The 12,969-nt window shown below is 30.9% G+C and overlaps 1 protein-coding gene across 4 annotated transcripts in view; it reads right to left on the reverse strand.

Moving 5' to 3' along the window:
• The window catches only part of LOC101896320 (ecdysone-induced protein 75B, isoforms C/D), a 307,818-nt gene that overhangs the window by 40,710 nt on the left and 254,139 nt on the right, over positions 1-12,969 (reverse strand). The gene's annotated exons all lie outside the window — the stretch shown is intronic.

Raw genomic sequence — 12,969 nt, forward strand, 5'->3', positions numbered from 1 at the left:
ACACACAATTAGCGAATGATTGTAGAGTTTTATGGCTCTTTGTGAGGTTCGTGGTGTTTGGGGCCCCAATCGTTTAACGACTCACTCAAATGAGAGGCAGGCCAACACACCAAAGAAAACAACTCAAACTGAGCCCCATTACTCTCTCTCACGCTCACACACTCTCCACACATAGGCTGCTATCTATGGGTACTTGTGTGTGTGTGTCCACTGTTGTGTAGCCAACACGTGAGTCTCAGTTGCATTCGAACCTCCCAAAAAAAAACTGACTCAACTGCATTGCAAAAATTCCGCTCACTCAATTGCTCACTACGCTCCCATAGTGATTTTTGCAAATGCATTTTTTGTTGCTGGCTGTTGCTGCCCCACAGAAGTGGCATTTAGAATCAAAGAGTGCTGGTTGGGGGCGGAGGGGTCTGGTGGCAGCTTAGTTGCAGGGCCAGGTAAGAGGTTCGAGGGTCTGTCGCTCGTTCGTTCTTATGCCACTCTATGTTGTGAGTGTGTATAGAGCTTTGTACGTGACTGCCAGCCAACCAACCAGCCAGCCAGCCAGCCAGCCAGCCAGCTGAGTTGAACTAAACAGTCGTCAACCTCGCGCTACATTGCAATTTTTTTCTAATTTGTGGGCTAACAGAGGACATTCACATTTTGCAAAAATAAATAGAAGCAAAAAATAAAAAACAAACACCAAACGACAACATGAACAACGACAAAATCGTTGCACAAAAAAAAAAAACAGAATAGAACTGAAACAGATCTAAAATAAAACAGCATCAGTTGAGATAGTTCTGAAATATTTTTTTTGCAAAAAAAAAAAAAAAAAAAAAAATACGCTTCTACAGTTGGGCAATAAAATTTTCGAAATTTTTTTGAAAATTAGATTTTTGATAAAAAGTTGCCATGAAAAATATTTGAGTTGCCAGCGAAAAGCTTTGTAAGGCAATTGGTGTCATGTTGGGCGCCAGTACACAATGATCAAAAGCTAATGGCGCAGGCCTTGAAATAGGGAGTACTCCAGGGCGGAGTGATATATTCACCTCTATCTTTCTGTCTCAACACTTTTCAAACGAATAGGAACTTTGCAACCAAATTTGAAACGTTGGGCGCCACTCGGACATTTACTTCAGAAAGAAATAGATTAAGCCTCACAGAGTGTCAAAGAAGGGATCAAATTAATTAATCTCAGTCTATTTATGAAACTTTTAGGAGTTTCCGTCCTTAATTTTTTTTATAAAAATATTATCAAAATAATTGGGCGCCATTTGTACTTGAAGTCGATGAACAAAAAATCTCAGGCGCGTAAAATCAAACAGACAATTTCCCAAGGCTGGGTTATATATTTGCAACTATTTAAACTCTACTTTTCGGGAATTTGATTTTCTTTAGAACTTCCAAACGAAATACCCCTTTGAAACGTTGGGCGCCACTTGCGCATGCACTTCAGAAACATGAAGTTGAAGACCCTTAGAGCTTCTAAAAAGGGATAAAATTAATTTATCGATGCCTTTTTAACATATAGGAGTTAAATTCCATCAATTTTATATTTTTTAAAAAAATAATAAAAAATAATTGGGCGCCATTTGTACTTGAAATCGATGAGCAAAAAATCTCAGGCCCCTCAAATCAAACAGACCATTTCCCAAGGCTGGGTGATATATTTGCAACTATTTAAACTCTACTTTTCTGGAATGTGATGATCTTTAGAATTTTTAATGAAATACGCCTTTGAAACGTTGGGCGCCACTCGTACTTAAGAGGCATTAAGGTGAACCTCCGTCCAAAAAATTAGGAAATTAATTGATGGAAGCTTATTTTTCAACACCTAGAAGATAAAGCCCACCAAAATGCCTAAATTTTAAAATTTTTATAAAAATTTAAAAAAAAAAACGTTGGGCGCCAATTGTACGTCAGAAACAAGAAGTTGAACCCCCATCAAAAAAGGGAGCAAATTGATTGATCGAAACCTATTTTTTAACTCCTAGAAGTAACTGTCCATCAATCAATCCTTTGGTTAAATTTTAGAATTTTTACAAAAATATAAAAAACACGTTGGGCGCCAGAACCAGCAAAAAATTGTCAACTCAAGGAGCGGAAAAGACATTCCCCCAAGGTTGGGTGATACTTTTGCAACTGTTTAGCCTCTACCTTTTTGGAATTTGAGTTTTTACGATTTTGAACCAAGTGCAACGTTGGGCGCCACTCGTACATGTATTTCAGAAAAATAAGATAAAGGCTCGTAATGCAAGCAAATAAATAAATCGAAACTTATATATTATTCACCATGAATTTTGCGAGCTAAAATTAATGCCATAAATATTTTTTTAAACTAAAAAAAAAATAAAAATAATTTTTAGTTTTTCAAACAAAAAAAAATCATTTATTTTATTTTTTTTTTTAAATTTCTCAATTTTTCAAGCCCATATTTTTTCTTAACTCAATATCATAGGTTTTTACTCAAAATTAAAATTAATAATAATAAAATAATTAAAATACAATTTTTTGGACAACAATGCAAAAACTATATTTTCAGAACATCCTCCAAAATATTCTTTTCCATATTTTTTTTAAATTTGAAAAATTACTCTTTCTAACCCGGTTTGAAACGTTGGGCGCCACTTTTTCATGTGCTACAGAAACACGAAGTTCAAGACTCATGGAGCATCAAAAAAAATCTACAAATATTTATTATGCTCCGAGAAGTTCGGTAGCAAAAATAAATGTCTAATATTTTTTTTTTTTTGTTAAAAAAATAATAAAAATATTCTCAGTATTTTCTTTTTTGGAAATATTTCCTAATTTTTTTTAGACCAAATTGTTTTGACTTCACATCATTTTTTTTAATTTTTAGAAACGAAGAATTAAAAAAAAAAATAAAAATACAAAAACATATATTTTTTATATATTTTTTTAAATTTAACATTTTTGATATATTTTTTTAAATACATATTTTATATATTTGAATATACATTGTACATTTACTTCAGAAACAATAATTTTAAGACTCATGGAGTATCAAATTAAATCGAAATATATTTATTATTCCCCTTGAGATTACATTTTTTTTATTTTCCTTATTTTTCAAAATTTCCAATTTTCCCTCAAAAATTGTTTATCTTCGACCCTGAAGATTTTTAGCCCAAATATTAAAAATACATTTCATAAAAATCATATTGTTACATAGTTCTTTTTTTTATTGCATTTTTATGTATTTAGAACTTTACCACACTTTTTCCAATTTATTTATTTTCTTCCAAAAACTTCTCCGCTTGTTTCCCAAAATAATTATTTCATTGAGAACGCTATTTTCTTTCGAATTTATTCCCCCCAAAAAAATTATGTATGTTCCATTTCATTGAGAATATTATCTAACCCGCCTTTTGTTTCATATTTTACAAATACCAACATTTCTCGTTGATTGCTCTGTTCACCCACCCGCCCATTACAAAAAAATAGACAAGCAAAAATATGACACCCTATAGACCTAACCTATGATGGGTGCCCAACTGAAATTTCCAATCCAACTCTCAATAACATTAATAATCATTCAAAAAAATTAAAGAAATAACAAACAAACGAACAAACAACAGAAAGACTTCAACGTAATATGACGAAGACGTATGTGTTTCGTATTTTAATGTTCGATTTATTGGGAGAGGGGGCAGGCAGGCAGGCACAACGACCAACCAACACCAACGCCTTCATATGAAAGCACCACAGAGGGCACACACACATTGCCCACAAACAAAACAACGAAGCAATTGAACGAGGGTACGAGCACTCGGCCGGACGAACAAACGAATGAACAAAACGACGACGACGACGACGGGCAACAACGACGACAACAACGGCTGATGATTGTTTAGTTCATCGAACTCACCATTGTCGTGACCCACATTTCGGTCAAAAACCTCGAAATATGGAGCTCTTTTTTTTTGCTGGCTCTACGTCGTTGTCGTCATTGTTGTTGTTATTATTTTGTGTGTTGCTGCTACAGAAGAAACAAAACAAAAAACGAAACACAGCAACACAATCACCAACAACCTCAAAAACAAAAAACCCCACTCAACGGCATCCCATTAACAACAGCACATCTCTCTCATAGAGTCAGGCAGCTCTGAGCAAGAGAGAGAGAGAGATTACACATTTTCATTCATTCATTATGCCCGTATTCTCCACTCTAGAGCATTTTTTTGCGGGAGACTTTTGTGAGTGAGTTTTGCAAATGCAAAAATTAAAAGGGGGGATCTCTCGCTCTCTCACCATGGATCTCTCTGTGGATTTGCTCTCCATGCATCTGAGTTATGTTAGATAAAGTGCATTTTGCACATATTTCTGTATGTTTGCAATGGACAACAGCAGCAACAAATTGTGAGTGTGAGTGTGTGCCACATACATATGCAGAGTTCACTTGAGCTAGCTGCAGTTCAATGACCTACAAAAGAATTATTTTAATTTTTTTTTGTTTTGTCTTCAATTAACACAGAGTATTGTAATATGAATAAAAATCTTTGGAAAATTCTAGAAAATATTGAAAAAAATAAATATATTTTATTTTTGGAAAATAAAAGAGGAGACTTTTTTGAAAAATGATATAAACTCGGAAAATTAAAAACAAAAATTCGTTATGAGAAGAAAAAAAATAATTAAAACGATTTTTGTTTAAAATAAAAATAGAAGATGTTTCTTAAAGAAAAAAATTACAAATATTTTATTTTTGGAAAATACAAAAGGAGACTTTTTAAAAAATCATATAAACTCGGAAAATTAAAAAAAAATCGTTATGAGAGAAACATAAAATTAAAACGTTTTTTTAAATAGAAGATTTTCTTTTAAAGAAAAAAATTATTTAAGTGGTAAATAAAAATAATACAATTACTTTTAAAAAAATTGCTTAAAAAATTAATGTTTTTTATTTTGATTTTGAAAAACTTACTCAAGTTTAGAAATATGGAAAAATATATTTATTTTGGTACGGGTTTTTAATAAACGCTATTTTTTAAATTATATCAATATCAAATAAAATATTTTTAATTGTAAAAAAAATTTTTTTTCGAAAAAAATATTTTTTTATTTTAATATAAATAAAAATAAATATAAAAAATCTTATAAAGTTTAAAACATTGGAATAATATATTTATTTTGGGACAGACTTTTAATTAAAGCTATTTTTCAAAAAAGAAATATATTTCAATATTAAAAAAATTGAAATATTTTTGCTTGTAATATATAACAAAATATTTTATTCGAAAAAAAAATAATTTTTTATTTTAATTTTTGAATATATGAATATAAAAAACGTAAAAAAGCTTAAAAAATTGAAAAAAAAAATATTTTTATTTTGGAAGGGGACTTTAATTAAAGCTATTTTGCAAAAATTATATGTTTCAATATTAAAAAAAAATAATTGAAATATTTTTGTTTGTTAAAAATATAAAAAACATATTTTATAAAAAAATTAAAAAAAATAAATATTCTAAAAATTATATTTTTAAAAAAGGAAAAAAATTTAGATTTTTTTGTTTTTTTTTTTTTAATTCAATTTTGTAATTTATTTTTTTTTCATTAAAAGGTGGAAAAAAAATTTTTTTCAATACATATTTTTTTTAAAAAATTGTAAAATATTTTTGATTTGACAATTTTTATCGAAAATTAAATCTCAATATTATTTTTGTGTTCTTCAAAAATTTCCATTTTTTGAAAATCGTTAGAACAATCTTAGGAATACATAATTTTTAATAAAAATTATTAAAAAAAATAATTGAAATATTTTTGTTTGTTAAAAATATAAAAAATATATTTTATTAAAAAAAAACAATTTTTAAGAATATTTAAAAAAAGGAAATTGGAAAAAAATGTTAATTTTTTTTGTGTTTTTTTAAATTCAATTTTATATTTTTTTGAAAATTCAAAAATAATATTCATTAAAAGTTAAAAAAAAAATATTTTTGTTTTAAATTTTAAAATATTTTTGATTTGACAATTTTTATTGAAAATTAAATCTCAATATTATTTTTTTGTTCTTCAAAAATGCCCCTTTTCTGAAAATCGTTGGAACAATTTTAGGAATACATATTTTTAATTGTATCAGATTTTCTTTTTTTTTTTTAATTATAAAAATATTTTTTTTTTAATTTGGCATTTTTTAATATTTTTTCAAATAATTCCCTAAAAATTTAAATTTCAATTTTAGCTATTTTAATTTATTTATTTTTTTTTAATTGTTCTCCCAAATCCCTTTCTAATTGTTTCCTCTGGCTCCAAAATCCCGCTCTGTAACCCCTTTTTTTTATTTGCCATGTATTTCTATGCTAAAGGAAAAAGTGAAGTGAATGAACTCAGCTAAAGTTTTTTTATTTCGTTTTTTTTGTTCACTCTTGTTCTTCTTGTTTGTAGTATAGTAGTTTATGATGATGACGATGATGCTGATGATGATGCTACTAACTATTTTAATAATGGTGATGATGAGTTCAGTAGCTTCAGTTAGCTAAAAGTGCAAAAAAACTAGCTGCTGCAACGCTGTGGAGTCATAACATTTGCAGATGCATTTGTTTCCAACTCAAAATCTCTTGCTCTCGTTAACGCTCTCAGAGACTCCAATTTTAGCAACACACTACAAAAAGAAGAAACGGAATAAAAGAAGCAGCAGCAAACAGCAAATGATGCTGCTGCTGATGATGGTTCTGCTGCCACTACCACAACAAAACTAACAACATGTTCTCATAGAAAGTGAGAGCTCAAACTTCACATCATCATCATAACCCAATGCGTTGGGGCAATGAACTCAGGGCAGAGTCTGCCAGCCAACCAGCAGCATCTTTATTTGTCGTGATTATCATTGTCCATTAGTGGAAGAAGCAGCAGAAGCTGTAGCTGGCAAACGACAACAACAGCAGCAGCAATATAATCTTAATGTGTTATGTGTTCGTTTGGATGGTGTTGTGAGTTGGAAGAGTGTGGGGTTTAGTTTGAAATTTGAGGAAATCGCACAGAGAGCGGTCCATTGATGGAGATTGATTTAAGTTGTTATATAATTTAAGATTTTAATAAGAACATATATAAATTAATAAAATATTATATATAATATAATATTGAAATAATAATATATTTATAGATTTTAAGGATTGATTCTCTCCAATTTTTTCCCTCCACAAATTTCCTTGAATGCCATACAAACATGACGATGGACATGTATGTCCATGTTTGCTACATATGTTGTATGTATGTCAGGCTATGACACTATTCGAGAGCAACAACCTATGAAAAATGCGCCTTGGAAATAGGCGCTCAAATTGTACACACACACACACACACACGTACGCACGCAAAAAGAGAGCCACTGCTGCAGCATAGATATTAAGTATACGCAACAACGACCGTATGGACTTGCTGCAAACTTTCTCTCTCAAATTCAGAGACCAAATATACAAATAGCAAAAGAAAAATAGAGAAGAAATGTGGGAAGCAAATCATAGATGGAATTTCTTTTTGTAGAAATAGGGGGGTTCGAATGGAAAGAACATTTTTCGTTTATAAAAATAAAAAAAAAATATATATATTTTTTTAATTTTTTTAACAAACGTTTATTAATTAAAATATCAAAAAAATAAATATTTTTGAAATATGTACATTAAAATCATGTTTTAATAAAAATATTAGGATGAGAAGAGAATCGGATGCTTATTTGCCATTTTATGAGAGTTCAATTTATTATAAATGTTGACTCCTTTGTGGGGAAGGTACCAGAAGGAGTGGACCGATAAATGCCAAATTTTCACCAGATTTGGTGTCGATAAAAATATTGGAATGTATGAAGTTTGAAAAGGATCGAGTGCTTATTACCCCTTTTATGGGCATTTTAGTTATTCAAAATTTTGACCACTTTGTGGGGTAGGTATCAGAAAGAGTGGGCCGATATACTCCATCTTCACACCAGATATTGTTATAGTAAAAATATTGAGATGTGTGAAGTTCCCAAAGAATTGGATGCTTATTTTGCATTTTATGAGAGTTAAAATTATTCCATAATTTGACTTCTTTGTGGGGGAGGTACCCGAAGGGGTGGGCCGATATTTACCATTTTCACACCAGATCTTATTCTAGTAAATATATTGTGATGTGTGAATTTCCAAAAGAATCGGATACTTATTTCACATTTTATGAGAGTTAAAATTATTCAAAATTTTACCTACTTTGTGGGGGAGGTACCAGAAGGAGTGGACCGATATCTACCATCTTCACGAAGGATCTTATACTGATGAAAATCTTGAGATATGTAAATTTTCAGGAAAATCGGATACTTATTTCACATTTTATGGGAGTTAAAATTATTCAAAATTCTGACCACTTTGTGGGGGAGGTACCAGAAGGGGTGGGCCGATATCTACCATTTTCACACCAGATCTTGTTATAGTAAATATATTTAGATGTGCGAAGTTCCAAAAGAATCGGATACTTATTTCACATTTTATAAGCATTTCGATTATTCAAAATTTTGACCCCTTTGTGGGAAAGGTACCGGAAGGAGTGGGGCGATTTCTACTATCTTCACACCAAATCTTGTGCTGATAAAAATATTGCGGCGTATAAAGGTTGAAGAGAATTGGATAATTATTTTGCAATTTATAAGCATTCCGGCTTTTCAAAATTTCGACACCTTTGTGGGGGAGGTACCAGAAGGAGTGGTCGGATATATCCCATATTCACACCAGATCTTGTGTTAAGAGAAATGTTGGGATGTACGGAATTTGAAAAGGATTGGATAATCATTTCGCGTTTTATGAGCGTTTCGATTAATGCAAAATTTAACCCCTTGTGGGGGAGGTACCAGAAAGATTGGTCCGTTCTTTCCATTCTTGATACCAGATGTTTTATTGGGAGAAATATTGAGATGTAAAAAATTTGATGACAATCGGACACATATTTTACCATATTATAAGACTTATAATTATTCAAAAATTTTACCCTTTGTGAGGGAGGTACTTGATCGGGTGGACCGATATTGTTCATTTTCATACCTGACCTAGGACTGATACAAATATTGCGATGTGCAAAGTTTGTACGAAATCGAATGCTACTTTCTTGTTCTATGGCGTAAATTATTTTCTGTTAAATTTTTCACTTTTTGTGGGGGAGGTACCAGAAGGAATTGACCTATATTGCCCACCTCCGAACTTGATCCAAGTTTGATAATAATATTACGATGTAACAAGTTTGGATCAAATCGGATACTCCGTTCTAGAGTTATCCTGCGCACCAGCCAGAGAGACGAACGGACGGACAACCCTAGATCGACTCCAAATGTCCCAAAACGGTTAAGGTCCAAAGAGGTCCAGGGTCTAAAACCATTATTTCGACGAATTACGTTTTGGCCGCTATTTGAAATTTTCATTTAATTTTTTGCTCTCCTGTGAACCCCCCTTATGTCCAAAAACAAAACTAGCTCACTCAGAGTTTAATGGCCATGGAAGACCCCAATGCAGCTCCATCGCCATCATCATCTCTGCAAACACTGGCTGCTCGCCTGCCTTGCATTTTGCGGGCCATGCAAACACCGTAACGTCAGCAGAAGAGCAGCCGTCACCAACGGCAGCAAAAGCAGCAGCCAACAACAACGTCATCGTGGCAAGCAACATCATCATGGCCAGAATGTTGTAACCACGAAAAGGTAAATGAACTCGAGGTTATTGTCTACTTGTGCCCGAGCTCAAATTGCACAGTATGACGTCAATTGCATGGAGGACAGCAGCCAGGCAGTGCTGGTGTGTGTGGATGGATGGAAGAATTCTAGCAAAAAGAGATGGGTGGGTGGGTGGCTAGCTGTTAGCTGGGTTTCTAGGTTGTTGATTGGGTGGGTGGTTGGTTGGTTGGGGACATTGCGTATCTCTCCCATCCCCCTCCTGCTCATCACCCACAGTGATAAGTGTAGGAAATTACCTAGGCTTAATGACAACAATGACGATGGCTGATGGTATGTAGAGGAGAGTGATGAACCCGTCCGCCATGACACCATGGCGAACAGTAGGAAATTGTTACAAGCATAAATAAGTCCATAAATAGCTCGGCTCATGCTTGTGTTGTGGCACTACTTTTGGTTTTGTTGCAACTCAAGTGAGTTATTTATGCCACACAACACAAAGCTCGTTCGAGATATGGTTTAGGCGGGACGCACACACACACAGCGAGTTCCCTTTGGATGAACACTCCGAACGACTGAAGAAAGGAAGGAAGACAACCGAAATTGAAACACATCAACAGGAAGCTTTATAGACACTTGGCGATGGCGTGTAATTAGCAGTTAAATGTAGGCAACAGCAGCAACAACGCCAGGATATGTGTGTTGTGCCACAGCTAGCTACTGGCCCAAATTGGTGGCTAAAGGATTTTTAATCCTTTGCCAGGGAGAGGGTTGGGGGTGGTTTGGTTTCGGGAAAATTCCCATATCCTCATGACGTTGTGTTGTGTGGCGTTGTTTGTGTAGACCAGGTCACTGAACTTTAACCTGAATTGTAGGCATGTTGCCATTTATTTGTTTGGTAGTGGGAGGTAGCATGGGGGGCTAGGTATTAAATTACCTGCCAACCCCCTTTCGCTTCGCCCCCTCTTTTATTAATAAATATTTAAGGTGGCAATTAGCAAATCCAGCAACAGCATAATTGCCGGGATATGGCACCGCAGGAAAAGCCAATTGTTTTTTTTTTTTTTTTTTTTTTTTTTTTGAAAATTGTTCTAACCTGCTCCGAACCACAATTATTCATTTGACCACATCATTATTATTTTGTTGTTGTTTTTTTCTTTGTTGGTATTTTTATTTGGCCTATTGAAATCCAAACTCCGGCGTCAAGGTTTTCTCACACCATCGTTGGACTCACGAAATTTGGGAGCGGTGTAGCCTGTAATTGAAATGTCAACATTTTAGGCATTCAACAATGGAGGGTTGGCCAGCAAGTGGTTAAATGGAAATGAATATAATTAGTTAGACTTTAAGCCAAGGGACGGCATGACACCCAGAAACCAAAAAAAAAAATTTTTTTTCAATATTTTAAAAAATACCAAATTCCAATATTTTCTCCCCTTCACAAAACGGAAACACATTTTCTTTTTTCCCCTCAAAAAATATAAAAAACGGAAAATATTATTCCTCCAATTTCTATTTTTAAAACCATATTCTAATGACTCCAATTCCCAGAAGTGTTTTCCTCGGCTGGCTGGCTAATGGCAGCCAACAGCTGCCCAGCAAGTCATGTCTTATTCCAATTTCATTTCATATTTTTTTTGTTTTTGTATTGATTCCCATTTATTAGGGCATTCACCCCTCGCTTTCAGGATCAACCAAGCAGAACCATATGTTTGTGTGCGTGTACGAGTGTTTGTTATAATTTTACTCTCTTTTTCCTGATATACTTTTTTATTAGGTTCCCTTTTTTAGTTGATTTCTTTTTATGACTTTTCTTTTTTGGTCCTACACAAGTTTGCTGCTTGCCTGCTGCTGCTGTTGTTCTCTCTCTCTGAGAGAAGAGAATGCACCATGTCTGAATGTATGTCCCTCCATATCTCTGAAAAAAAAAACAGAGTTTGTCGTTGCATTGTGTTTTTTGTGCTTCGTTTTTCTTGTAGCTCTGATTGTGTCCGTGTATGTGTGTGTGTGTTCGTCGAAAGAAATGAGGACACTAAACTTGGATAACCTCATTGAATGACTTGAAGTACTTTTATACCGTAAGAGGATGTTGGGATGAGATTTTGAGCCTTAGAAATGGTAGGGAATTTTGAAAGGGATTTTTTTGAAAAGTTGGATCTGAGTTTTCAGATTTTTTTAAATTAAAATTACAAATAAATCAAATTACTAAAAAAAAATTAAATAAATTAAATTAAATAAAAAAATTAAATCTTTCTGAAAAAAATATTTTTAAAAAATTATTTTTCAAAATTTTATTTTTTATTTATTATTATCGTTATTATTATTATTATTATTACTATTATTATAATTATAATTTTAATTATTATTATTATTATTATTATTATTATTATTATTATTATTATTATTATTACTCTTATTATTATTATCATTATTATTATTATCACTATTGTTATTATTATTATTATTTATTTTTTTATTCTTGCATATTTTGTAAAAATATATAAAAATATAAAATCTTGTTTAAACATTAAAAACTATTTTTATTTCATTTTTATTTTTTTTTTATTTGTTAATAATTTTTTTAATTAATTCAGGAATTTTTATTTTTGTGGTTGTTTTTAATTATTCTGGTTTTTTTATTTTTATATTTTTGTTACATATATTTACAAAAATCTAAATAATTGAATTTTTATTTTTCTTTTTTCAAAAAAAAAAAATAAATAAAATAAATAAATAATTTAAAAATTAAAAATGGGTTTTCAGAATTTCCCCGATATTTCACAAATATTTAAAGAAATTTAAAATTGAATCTTTCTAAGAAAATATTTTTCCCAATTTTATTTGTTATTTATTATCAAAATTGATTTTTTTTTATTTTTTATATTTTGTATATTTAATATATATTAAATATAATCTTATTTACATTTTTTTATTTAATTTTTTTTTTTGATTGTTAATTAATTTTTTTAAATAATTTTGAAATTTTTATTTTTGTATTGTTTTTAATTATTTTGGATGTTTTTATTTTTATAATTTTGTTAAAAATATTTTTTTTAAATATAAATAATTTAATTTTTATTGTTTTTCAAAAAATAAATCTTTAAAAATTAAATATTTCTAAAAAAAATATTTTTCCAAATTTTATTTTTTATTTATTATTAAAATTGATTTTTTTATTTTTTTATATTTTGCAAAAAAATAAATATTTTTCCTTTATTTTAAAATTAATTGTTAGTTATTTTTTTTAAAAATTTCGGAATTTTTGATTTGTTTTTAATTATTTTAGATTTTTTTTTTATTTTTATGTTTTTGTTAAAAATATAGTATATTTATTT

Source organism: Musca domestica, unplaced genomic scaffold (genome assembly GCF_030504385.1).
Source record: "Musca domestica strain aabys unplaced genomic scaffold, Musca_domestica.polishedcontigs.V.1.1 27, whole genome shotgun sequence".
In the NCBI taxonomy this organism is placed as follows: domain Eukaryota; kingdom Metazoa; phylum Arthropoda; class Insecta; order Diptera; family Muscidae; genus Musca; species Musca domestica.